Source organism: Mastigoproctus giganteus, chromosome 6, assembly GCF_048544385.1.
Source record: "Mastigoproctus giganteus isolate SK-2022 chromosome 6, ASM4854438v1, whole genome shotgun sequence".
NCBI classification, from domain to species: domain Eukaryota; kingdom Metazoa; phylum Arthropoda; class Arachnida; order Uropygi; family Thelyphonidae; genus Mastigoproctus; species Mastigoproctus giganteus.
In genome coordinates, this window is record NC_143580.1 from 60,169,242 (window position 1) to 60,182,688 (window position 13,447).

The following is a 13,447-nucleotide window of genomic DNA, read 5'->3' on the forward strand; positions in this document are numbered from 1 at the left end:
GTCTTCTCTCACTCAACCATCCTTTTATCCATTGTAGCAACTTACCCTTAATACCATTCTGCTCCAATTTGTACAATAGTCTTCCATGCACGTGTCAAAAGCTTTCCTGAAATCCAAGTATATGATATCAAAATTATTTTTTGCATCCAGTTCCTTTGTAACCACATCATAATATCCTATCAAATTTGTCAGACAAGACTTTCCCTTAACAAACCCATGCTGTGTCTGAATTATTGCTGGAGTCTTGTCTAGATGATCCTGCAATGCATCTTTAACCAGTGACTCCATTATTTTACCCGGCACAGAAGTTAAACTAATTGGTCTGTAATTATTCGTGTCACCCTTCGATCCCCCTTTGTGAATTGGGGATACATTTACACATCTCCAGTCCGTGGGAAACTCTCCTGAGTTCAAGGATGCTCTCATAATTATGGCTAAGGGTTTGCTTAGTTGCTTTGCCGCCTCCTTTAATATAACTGGATAGATCCCCATCCACCCCAGGTGCTTTTCTTATGTTTAACTTCAACAATTTCTCCTCCACTTTGCTCTCAGTTATTACAAAATCATTAAGTATCCTGCTACAATTTGAAAACCTTCTGCCATTTTCAAACCTTAATAATTCCTCATGTGTGAATGTAGATGCAAAATATTCGATGTCAAGTGGACCAATCAGATTCATCCCCTTCCTTTTAGAGTTTATATAAGTAAAGAAATCCTTGCTGTTTTTCTTAGCATCTTTTGCCAAGAATTTCTCGTAATCTGCCTTCGCCTGCCTAACCTCCTTTATGACCTGATTACAGACTAGCTTATATCTGCCATAGGCTTCTAAATTGACCGACAAGGCTCTCATCATATACTCCCTCCTGTCGTGTCTGGGCAGAATTGCAGACACTTTGAAATTCAACCCTAATTCACGGCTTTTTTTCAACAGTGACCTGTACTTGTTAAGTAATTCTGCCGGTCTCTTTCTCTTAATATCATTAGTGCCCTTAAAAGATGATATGCGCACCAGCAAAACTATGGATAGGATTTCTGGACAATAGAAGAAGGTCATTAATATGCAAGGGGAAAAGAGTGGGAGAAGGAACTGGACCTTGGGAAACATCCACATTAACGGAGAAGTTAGAAAACAGAGCCATCTACCATCACCCGCAGGGAGCGGTCAGAAATAAAACTGGATACCCAGTTGCAAAAAACGCTTGGGAATCCATAACATGAGGACTTGTTTAGAAGAGCTTTTTGCCAAACATGATCAAAAGCCGTAGAAATATCAAAAGCTACTGCTTGAGATGCACGAAACGTTCCTATTGAATTTGGCCATAGATGAGTAACATAAGCCTATCAACTAAATATCAACAGCGGATTGAAATTGGCCTAATCCATATTGGCGGTCATTAATCAAATGGAAGGTTTCTAGATAGTTTAGGAGTTGGTGGTTATTGGATTTCTCCATTACTTTGGAAAGAGTAGAGGTAAGTGTAATGGGACTGGACGGAAGGGATTAGTCAACCATTTTAGGAACTGCCTTGATATGAGCAAATTTCCAAAACAAAAACAGCAGTAGTATAAGAAAGTGTAAAAGAGCGACACAGAACAGGAGTAAACTCAGGAGCACATGTTTACAGGACGTGGTGAAATACCATAAGGTTCATGAGTTTCCTTGGCATATGGATTGTTTAAAAGTCTTCTGACATCCTTTTAAAGGAGGACCACAGGATGCACTGAGTGGGATGTACTGGGAATGGTAGGCAGTAGTTCACCAAGGTTGTCAATACAAGAGTTAGAAAAAGAGTAGGAGGCTAATAAGGCGGCTTTATTTTTAGTTGAGGAGGCAATAGAACCATCAAGTTTTATAAGATGTGGGGACTATAGATGGACAAAAGTTGACACCAATGCCAATAGTTTTGGCAAGAGACCAGAATGTTTGACTATTATTTGGATAAGAAACAAGTTTTCTACTCTTTACCTGTTATAATAATAAAAGCAGCTGTTAATCAGTCTATATAGTATAGACTGATTAATAGCTGCTTTACAATTGTTGCGAGCTTTAGTGTAGGCAGAAAATAAAACTGGAGCTTGCAATATGCAACGTTCTTATCGTGAACAGCCGTAGCACAGTTATCGTTAATTATTATTTAAAACTTGAAAATTTTAAGGTGAAGTGTGGAATAATTTCTACAAGAATAATTTCGCTGACATGATCTAGCAAATATTGACATTAAAAGATTTAATACAGTAATCCAAGCAAGGAAAAGAAGAATAGAAATCTCGCAGATCATTCCATTTTGCATTTTGTAATGCCAAACAACACGAGGCTGAGAATGGCCACGAAGAAAAGGGTGCCTTTCTCACAACGTGGCTGTGTTAGTCAGTGCCAGATTAAGGTACAAGCTAGCAGAGCTTGTACCTTAATCTGGCACTGACTTAATCTGGTTTTTACCCGCGGAAACTCAGGTTTTCGTCTAGAAAATAAGCAAATTGACCACACAGCACAGGCAATTTACAGAGAAATGTGTACAATGCAGTATGGTTTAAGTCTTTGATGTGCCTAAAACCTAACAAAATCAAAGAGAGAGAGAGAGAGAGAGAGAGAGGCTCCGTTGGAGAAGCGACGATCACTAAGTTGTAATCTGAGTACCTAGAAGACCATTCACCTCTGACCTCCAAAATTGAAGAATCGTAAGAAGATCAAGGGCAGTGTGTGTGTGTGTGTGTGTGTGTGTGTGTGTGTGTGTGTGTGTGTGTGTGTGTTTACCTGTTATAATAATAAAAGCAGGACTTTTTTTTTATTCTGGCAAATCTGTGCGCGGTCAGTAGTAACCACAAACCCCTTGTCATCTCGATCAGCTGGGTCCTTGTAACTAGTAAAAGGCAGCCAGCCGGAGTTTTGAACACGAAAATCGCTAAGGAAATTTACATCTCTCTCTCTCTCTCTCTCTCTCTCTTAGAAGAATTGAACTGGAGAAAGTCGAGTTTCAAATAAAGGAAGTCAGACTTCCAAGCGATTTGTAGAGACGGGAGAACAATAGCGACAGCAAATAAATTTGACAGACTGAGGTAGAGAGGTTTTTAGTTTTTAGTCAGAGATTACAAGAAGGCGATTCCAAATTACTGAATCTCTAATAGGAAATATCAGAGCGGACATATGCACAAGTGCTACCTTTGAAACGAAAGAATTCATACAGAAAATAATATGGTTGCATTTCGGGTTGTTGTTTTGTAGTTGGGGTTTTAGGAATGTCCGCGACTAAATCCATATTTTTACGAGTATACTGTCTGTAAATTGCGTGTGTTCTGTGGTCGATTTTCTGTTTGCTGGACGAAAAACCAGAGTTTCGGGTTTTTTTCTCCAACGTAGCTGAATTAATCGCGCCTGATTAACTCAGCCACGTTGTGAAAGAGGTACATAAAAATTCCTCACGTCATTGACGGGACCCGAACTGAGGTCTTTTTCATCTGGTGTCGGTAGGAAGGCGAGCCTACCAACTGTGATGTCTACGAAGGCATATGTGTATATGTATGCATTTGTATACATATACACAAAAATATAAAAGCATATTTGTATACAAATATAAAAGGCCTTAAAGTATACTCAGCGGGTCATACGGCCAAAAGAACCTATAAAGACTAAGATGGTTTATATTGCTATACCCTAGAAATAAACAAATAATTAGCAATAAAATAAAATAAAAATATAATAATTATGCAGCTAATTATTGATAATTGGATACATTGAATGGCACTTTTTCGAAGGCTAACACCATTCAATATATCCCACCAATAATTAGCAAGGCTATCTGTTTCTGATTGTTATCTGCCTGTTTAACTACGTCCGAATAATTAAACATGAAAGCAATCTATGCTAAACTTTAAATTTTACAGCAAACAGGCAAGATAACAGCTAGCCTGACAGATAGCTTTGAAACGAATATACAGAATATAATACAGAAAAAGAGTGCCAACCATAATTTTCACATCAGATGTGGTGCTTTTTATTTATATTATACATGTGCAAAAGAAAGCTTATGCTGACATAAGGAGAAAGGAGGTAAGAATAAGTATAGTAATAGTACCTCAATTTCCCTCGAATTGCTCTAATAGATCTTGAGATATGAAATTTTAGACTTAGAAAGTAAAAAGTGAAATATTCTGTATATTCTGTATATTCGTTTCAAAGCTATTAGTATTAGTATTAGTAATGGCCGCATGGTGCAAGAAGGCCTATGGCTTATGCTGCCAAAAAAAAAAAAAAAAAACCGAATAAAACAATGATAAAAAAAGAAAAAAATAATAACAAAAGAAAAGGAAATTTAAACCTATCATCCTATGCGCTTCTATCACCCGAAGGTACTATCCAGATGACCATTGAATTTCCCCAAACTGTCAGCCTCTACCACCCAAGTAGGCAACTTATTCCAGTAATTTATCACTCGCTGGCTAAAATAAAACTTGCTGTAGTTTAATCTCAACATTTTCCCCCGTAACTTGAATTTATGTCCTCTAGTTCTAGCATCATTTATAATCTTGAAAATTTCGTCCTCATTCATTTTACTGATGCCTCTCAGAGCCTTAAACACCTCATTCAAATCTCCTCTAAGGTGTCTAGTTTCCAAACCCTGCAACCCACATATTCGAAGTCTTTCTTCATAAGGGCGCCCTTTTGACGATCTCACCAGGCGAGTTACCCGTCTTTGCACCCTTTCAAGAAGCTCGATGTCTTTCTTTAGGTGCCGTCTCCATACTTGAACAGAGTATCCCAAGTATGGTCTAACAAAAGCCTTATATAATGGGATTATCACGTCCCTATCTCTAATTGCAAAAGTTCGATAGATCATCGATAGGACACCATGGGCCTTCCTTGCAACCTGTTTATAATGCTCAGAATTTCATGTCTTACCATATCGTAACACCCAAGTCCCTTTCCTTCAGTACTGGGTTTAGTTAAACTCCACCAAGTGAATAAGTTATTTTGGGATTACTGTTTCCCAGGTGTAATACCTTACACTTTGTTGGATTAAAGCATAGCGCCTCCGTAGCCAGGTGGGAAGGAGCAGCAGTGCGTAGCACACGCTTCTTGATTAGACCGGGGTTCGAGCCCGTGACCACGAAATACGGAGGATGCGGAAAGGTCAGGGAATGACCACCGCATATCCCGGAGCAATATGGCCTTAGTTGCTAATGCTCCTAAAAACCAAATAACAATTAAAGCATAGCTGCCATTTTTCTAACCATACTTGAAGTCTATCTAGGTCTCTCTGAAGAAGCTCTGCTTGACAGTGATCATTAACTACTCTACCAATTTTAACATCATCTGCAAATTTAGACATCACACCCCTCTATCCCTTCATCGATGTCGTTTATGAAAATGAAAAAACAACAGTGGTCCTAATACTAATCCTTGGGGAAATCCATCAACCCAATCTGAGGAACAGCCATTTATCACAACCCTCTGCCTCCTGTCCTGAAGCCATCCTGCAATCCATCTAAGGATTTTCCCAGTGATTCCAACCTGTTCCAGCTTATAAAGCAACTGCTCATGTGGGACTGAGTCAAAAACTTTGCTGAAATCTAAATAAACAATGTCGAAATTATTTCCTAAATCCAGCTCGTGAGTGACCCTTTCAAAATAGCGAACCAGATTTGTTAAACATGATTTTTCCTTTACAAACCATGCTGAGTATCCTTCAGAATTTCAATTCTATCCAAATGATCCTGAATTCCACCCTTGATCATTGCCTCCATGATTTTCCCTACCACTGAAGTCTGACTGACAGGTCGATAATTTCCCACTTCACTCTTAGAGCCACCCTTATGTATGGGAAATACATTGGCACTTTTCCAATCCAACAGAATCTCCCCAGAGTCTAGCGATGCTCGCATAATTAGCCTCAATGGTTCAATGCACTCACTTGCCGCCTCCCTTAAGATTATAGGGTATATTCCATTAACTCCAGGAGCCTTACTGGCCTGTAGGCTCGAAAGTTTTTTCATTAAATAATCTTAAATAACCTCTTTCAACTTCGCTCCCACAATTTCCCATTGCCACAAAAGGTTTTTAATTTGTAAATATCGATGCAAACTAACTGTTGAGTTCATCTGCAACGGCAGCTGGTGTATTTAATACTGTCCCCTTTCCCCTTTCCCTTACATAAAGGTCCGATCTGGTTTGTCTTGCTCTTCTTGGCATTTACATATGTGAAGAATTCCTTATCCCCCCTTTTTGCTCTGTTTGCTAGTGCTTTCTCATAAACTGCCTTTGCCTGTCGAACCTTTTCTGTGGCTCTATTACAGAACATCTTGTAGCTGTTATAGGCTTCAGTACTTTTTTATTGCTCTGTAACCTTTCCATGCCACCTTTTTCTGCTCAAGTAATGTGGCAACTTCACTATTCATCCAACTTGGAACCTTCCTCATGGAGTATTTTTTTAATGGTAAATACGCATTCAAGGCATCTGTGATTAATGTTTTAAAAGCATACCACAGTTAAATTGTATTCATTCTCTGTGCGATATCTACCCAGTTAATAGAGGCTATGTAATTTCCTTTTCTGAAATTAAAACCCATTCCTTTGCCTTTTACTACTGCTACCTCTCTCGTCATCATCCACCGTAGAACTCCGTGATCACTTCCTGCTACTGGTTCCTCTACTGTTAGCCCTGTTATGTCATCTGATTCATGGGTAATGATGAGGTCTAGGATATTCTTTTCTCTAGTACTTTCCCTGACATGCTGGTATAAACAATCAACAGGATCTGGAAAGGTTGAGCAGATGGGCTGAGAGGTGGCAAATGAAGTGTAACATTGACAAATGTAAAGTACTACACATGGGAAACAGCAACCCCAGAGCAACGTATCAACTCAGTGGTACTACACTGACAGTGGTAGAGAATGAAAGGGACCTGGGGGTGGTTGTGCAAGAAGATATGAAGTTCTCTGAGCAGTGCAGACGGGCTGCAAGAGTAGCTCATGGTGTATTGTCAATGATATATAGGAATTTTTCTAGCAGGAATAAGGAAGTGATTATTCCCTTGTATAAGGCAATGGTCAGGCCACACCTAGAGTACTGTATACAGGTCTGGAGGCCTCATTTCAAGAAGGATGTAGAGTTGCTGGAACGAGTACAGAGAAGGGCAACAAGATTAGTGAATGGAACAAAGGGGTGCTCTTACGAAGAAAGGCTTAAGTTTTGCAAATTACAGTGTCTGGAGACTAGGCACCAGCGAGGTGATCTGATAGAGGTGTATAAAGCCTTGAATGGTTTGAGCATGCTCAATGCTGATGGGATTCTTCCTCTCTCTCAGAATAATCACCTGAGAGGGGCATAAATTCAAATTGAGGAAAGACAGATGTAGGATAGACGTGCGGAAATTTGCCTTTAGCCAGCGGGTGGTTGGTTGGTGGAACAGACTACCATCCCTTGTCGTGGAAGTTGATAGCCTAAATGAGTTTAAGGCTCAGCTGGACAGGTATTTTGAACGAACAGAGGGGTGAAGGCTTGCTTTCTTGCATCAAATGCCTCTACTAATGCTAATGCTAATCTAGTTGATTTAAAAATTTTGTTCTCCCTGTCGAGTTTCCTTTCCATTTACTCCAGTTAATTAGAGGCAAATTGAAATCACCCATAATAAGACATTGACGCTTACTTGCCCATTTGATTTGGTTGTAACCTTTAGAAATAGTGTTATTCCTTAACTTTTGCACACTAGTGTATATCACTATTCTATGTGCAGCAATGTCAACATTTTTACTGATATCTAGGTAGGTGATGTCAAACTTTATTTTCTTTGCATCCAGTTCCTTTATTACTGTGTCATAGTATCTAATCAGATTGATTAGACAACATGCCCTTTAATAAATCAATAATGTAACTGCTGCATATGCTTTCCATGCAGGACAACTCCACTACACATAGTGCTGAAGCGGTGGGGAAACTGAAAATAACCAGCGATTTCCGTTGCCAGCACCATCACTAGACTTAAATCCAATCGAACATGTGTGGGAAGCCCATGGGCGTCGCGTTGCACGCCAACAGCCAATTCCTCGGTCACTTGGTGAGCTAAGGTCTGCACTGGTGAGTGAAATGGAACTGGATGCAGGGAATAACTTTGATATCTTATATTTGGATCTTAGAAAGGCTTTTGATACTATTGCACATGGAAGACTGCTGAAAAAATTGGAGCAGTGCGGCATTGGAGGCAAATTGCTGCTATGGATAAAGGGATGGTTGAGTTGCAGAAGACAGAGAGTGGTAATCATCGTGGTCATCGTGGACTAATGTTATTAGTGGAGTCCCTCAGGGTTCAGTGTTAGGTCCATTGTTGTTTTCTGTATTTATATATGATATTTATGATGGTATATCAAGCTTAATGTCCAAGTTTGCAGAAGATACGAAGGTTGGCAGGGTTGTTAAGGACACTAATGACAGTACGCTGCTGCAACAGGATCTAGAACAGTTGAGCAGATAGGCTGAAAGGTGGCAAATGAAGTTTAACATTGACAAATGCAATGTACTACATATGGAAAGCAGTAACTCCAGAGTGATTTTTTCAACTCTGTGGTACTACACTGACAGTGGTAGAGAACGAAAAGGACCTAGGGGTAATTGTGCAGGCAGATATGAAGTTTTTTGAGCAGTACAGATGGTCTGCAAGAGTAGCTCATGATGTCTTGTCATGATATACAGGAATTTTTCTAGCAGGGATAAGGAGATGATTATTCCCTTGTATAAGGCAATGGTCAAGCCACACCTTGAGTACTGTATACAGGTCTGGAGGCCTCATTTTAAGAAGGATGTAGAGCTGTTGGAACGAGTACAGAGAAGTGCAACAACATTAGTGAATGGAACAAAGGGTTGCTCTTACATAGAAAGGCTTAAATTTTGCAAATTACGGTGTCTGGAGACTAAGCATCTGCGAGGTGATCTGATTGAGGTGTATAAAGCCTTGAATGGTTTGAGCATGCTCAATGCTGATGGGATTTTTCCTCTTGCTGAGAATAATCACCTGAGAGGGCATACATTCAAATTGAGGAAAGACAGATGTAGGATAGATGTGCGGAAGTTTGCCTTTAGCCAGCGGACGGTTGGTTGGTGTAACAGACTTCCATCCTTTGTTGTAGAAGTTAGCCTAAATAAATTTAAGGCTGATCTGGACAGGTATTTGGAACGAACGGAGGGATGAAATGGGAGCGTTTTTTTTTTTTTTTTTTTGGCTGATACTGCATAAGCTTGCTTTCTTGCATCATATACCTCTGCTAATGCTAAATAATGGGATTTGTTGCCACAGAATCTTATATAGAGCATGGTTTGCCGTTGTCATGGCTGTTTAGCCGTTGGAGGAGATCATACGCCATACTGATGTCATGTGACCGTGTATTTGAGCATTTTTTATCGACTTCTTTAATGTCATTATTTTGGTAATTCTTGTACAACTCCTATAAATGTTCTTATATCTGTTCGATGTTTCTCGACGTCTTCTCATTTCTCAGTTATTCTGTGGTACGTCGCCATATCAAATCTTGTGCTGCTTCGCAAGCTGTACGAGTTACACGACTTTTTCTATGTGGTCTGTTAATTTTATGGAGCAGCATACTTATTAGTTGACAGGTGCCGATTCTCTCTCAGGGACCTCATAGCTAGTCAGTGTTATAATCATTGTGCTACTTGCGATTCCTCACGCCATTGACGTGGTTTGAAGCTGGGACTTTTCCTTTACCCTTCTCTAGTTGGAAATGGCCCGGCTTCGAATCTCATCAACGACGCGACAAACATTTGTTGGTTTTTTTTCATTGCGTGGCTCAGTTAGTAAGTCTTAGGCGAGGACATGAGGTTGTTTTCGGTCAATCCTAATATCACAAAAAAAAAAAAAAAAAAAAACTCCTAGTGAAACAGAACAGCATAGAACCATGCAAAGGATGGCACAACTGCAGCCGGAATAAGGTATGAACTTCATCTCCGTGCGCGAACCCTAAAGCTATTATCAGCGCCCGCCACAAAAAAAAGAAAAAAAAAAAAAAAGAAGTAAAATAGCATAAGAATGTTTTGGATAACCACAGTAATTATTTCGTCATGGAATCATGATGTACTGTGAGTCGCGATCGGTCGTATTTCAATCATGGTTTTTAAAGCGAAACGACCAAGAATGTCTGTATAAGTGGGAAAGATCGCGGAGCTCAAAACCCGTGCTTAAATAGTAAGCACGGGTAATACTCTTTAAATCTTGAAACAACTCAGAAAATTTTTCACTTAGTAAAGAAGAATTTAATTTGGCAATATCTGGTTGCTTAGATCATGTATAGTTTCTTACTTTTGATTTTTTCAGATATAAAGTTTAAAAATTGTGCGAATATGTATTCAGTTGGTCTTAATAAGTACTTGGGACCCACCAGGGAATTTCCGATATTCCTCGTAATTCAATTCTACCCAAGCAGCCAATACATCCCAGCCTCAACAGTTAACATTTAGACTTTGCGTTTTTTTTTTTTTTTTTTTTTTTTGTAAAAGCGTATGGGCTCAACCTCTTAATATGCATATGTGTCCTCGTATGTTACTGACCACAATCAGCCGTAATATATAGTATATGATTTTTAGTTTCATTTTAATATTTAAAAAGAGTATTTAATATCCTGATGATTAGCTTATCTATATGAGTTTCTCTGTGATCGCTGTAATACGGAATTTCTCTAGCCCAGAATTTCTTATAAATATAGTACTTAAAAAACGAAAAATATTACTGTGGAGAATAGTAGACACTCTCTAAATCCTGAAACAACTCAGAAAATTTTCCACTTGGTAAAGAAGTGTTAATTTATTTAATTTGGCAATGTCTGGTTGCTAAGATCATGTATAGTTTCTTACTTTTGATTTTGTCAGATGTGAAGTTACCTTCATATCTGACAAATAAATCGAAATAAATCTTATGTTATCCAAATTTTTTTGAAACAAAAAGGGCATCTTTAGGTGACTAAATTTTGAGAACTACTGTATTAATTTGGACTAAATAAAAGTAGAATTATGTGTAGTGGAGCGTTCTGTTTTTTTTTTTTTTTTTTTCTTTCTTCCCTTTTTGTTATTGCGTAATATGTTTAACGCTAGAGGGTATAGTAGTAGCCTTAGTTACTGCCGGAAGCTTGGAGCCCGCTAAACCAGTAGATCCAGGAATTGGTATATCTGCTTACATGTGTAGTAGGATTTGTGCGTGTAGCGGTATAGGTATAAGCGGTACACATATCACACGCAGCTTGTCATTTTGTATTTTGACAACGTCTGAATACTACCCACTGTTCACCTTATTTCCGTATTTCGGCATGCGTTTTGCATCCACCTAAAAAAAGTAAGCATGGATTTTATTATGTGTGTATGCACAATTGCTGAATTGCCTAATATAAAATATCAGTTTAGTAATAATATTTTGGATTAATTTTCTTTCCCTAATTCGAGTTTTAATCAAATAATAAAATTAAATTATCTGTTTGTTATTTCCCGAGTGTAGTTTTGTCATTTCTCAATTTTCTCCTTAAATTATCATCTTATTTGGCAGATTGTTATTGTTGCTATTTTTACCCATAGTATTCAACTTCCGCATAACGATTCCTTGCGGTCTTACTGGAGGTGGGCAGGCAGAGGAAAAAAAAAAAAAAAAAAAATTGGAATAACTAAGTTTTGGGATTAGATGGTGAAGCAGATGATTTAGTCGTGCCCTCGCTTTCTGAATAGAAATTCGATTTTTGAGATAAGCAATTCATAATTTTTGTTCAAGTAGCGTATTTGAATAACAAAGTAACAACTTGGAGACTGCTGCAATTTCTTCTTGGATTACTGTTCTTAATTTTGGAAATATAAAAACCGTCCCATAAACAGAAAGTTACGCGTTATGTATGAGAAGAAATAAAAAAAAAAATAAATAATAATAATAATAAATATTTTTTCTGTGTATGGTCGAAAACAGAAAAGAATCAATCAAATTCCGCTTGGATCAGATTGCAGTTTAATGCTGAAATTTGTTAATTAATATGTGATACGCTATATTTGGATAACGTTGACATGTTGCTATATATGTGTATTAACTCAGAAAGCCTATTTTAGACTTTTATTTGTTTTTATCTGGTTTTGTGGACCTGTCGGTTATACTCCAGATTATGGGTATAACCGACAGGTCTTTGGCGAGAAAGAGAGGAAGAGGTAGTTAGTCCTGGCCATGGCCAACAACTGTTTTTTTTCCCTGAATCCCTTCCGAAGTTGTGCAAAAACCTAACCCTTTTTTACTAAACTAAAATGACTACATGAATACAAAGAAAACTCACTTCAATCACCTAATTACAGAACTTGGCCAGACAATTACTCCGTTCCTTGGCCAAGCCGGCAACGCATTGACAAGGTGTACTAATAAAATGAGTACTGTATAGCCAACATGTGATACATAGTTGGGTAATTATCGTTGATGGAAGTTCACTAAAAATAAGAAAAAAACTTAAATAAGTGTTGGTATAATATGAAAGAACCTGCTATGTTTGGAAACTGCTGTTGTCTGCCCATAAAAGCAAAATGTCATAAATATAGTATAGATCAAGAAAAAAGTCACAGTAGTTACTCATCCAGATTGCTTGTGCATATACACCACTACTTTTGTAACACAAATTTATATCTGTTTGGTATAAGGATCAACTTTACATTGTCAGCGTGATTGTGCGTAACATACCCTGGATAGTTCATTGCAATTTTTGAGTTTAGAACTCAGAAATTGCAATGAGAATTTCTCATTGTGGTAACACCTCTAGGCCACTTTCAGTTTAGGGAATGGCAATGTATTATAACAATGCAGAGTTGAATTTTAGGGTGGGCAGTTAAGAGAGGCAGATAAATTTTTTGAGTCATGGCAAAAATGTTTTTATTAAAACATTTCATTGAGGAATTTTTGTAGACTGATGGCAAAATGAGCTGAGGCCACATCTTGTTGAAGACATAAATGGTTACATTGTAAACCATTCCTTTAACGTGTTCAGGTATGGTCTTTTGGTAATGGAGCCCCTAAAGAAATACAGATCAAGTATAACAGGGAGATAATTTCCCTTGACAATTTTAGTGTCACAACTCCAGATGGCTTATAGTTCTCTAGTTACATAGATCCAGCTAGTCGAATTGAGATGCCGAAGCTCTTGTCATTACTAAATATCTCCCACATCTTGTTCATTTATTCGCTGGAATATCAGACAGTCCTAACCACATAGCCAACACTCTTGATCATTTCCTTAATAACAACTCTTCAAATTACAGTCATTGTTAGTGGTCTTCTAAGCATTTCAGATCACTACTTGGTGATGGCCCATCTCTTATCCAATAGAGCCTCTCTCATGGGCACTCTCATCTTGTTTTGCATTACAACAATATGAAAATGTGACCTTTGTGTTTGCTCAGATCATGTCAATGAAATTATTCTTTTGATGATGAAAT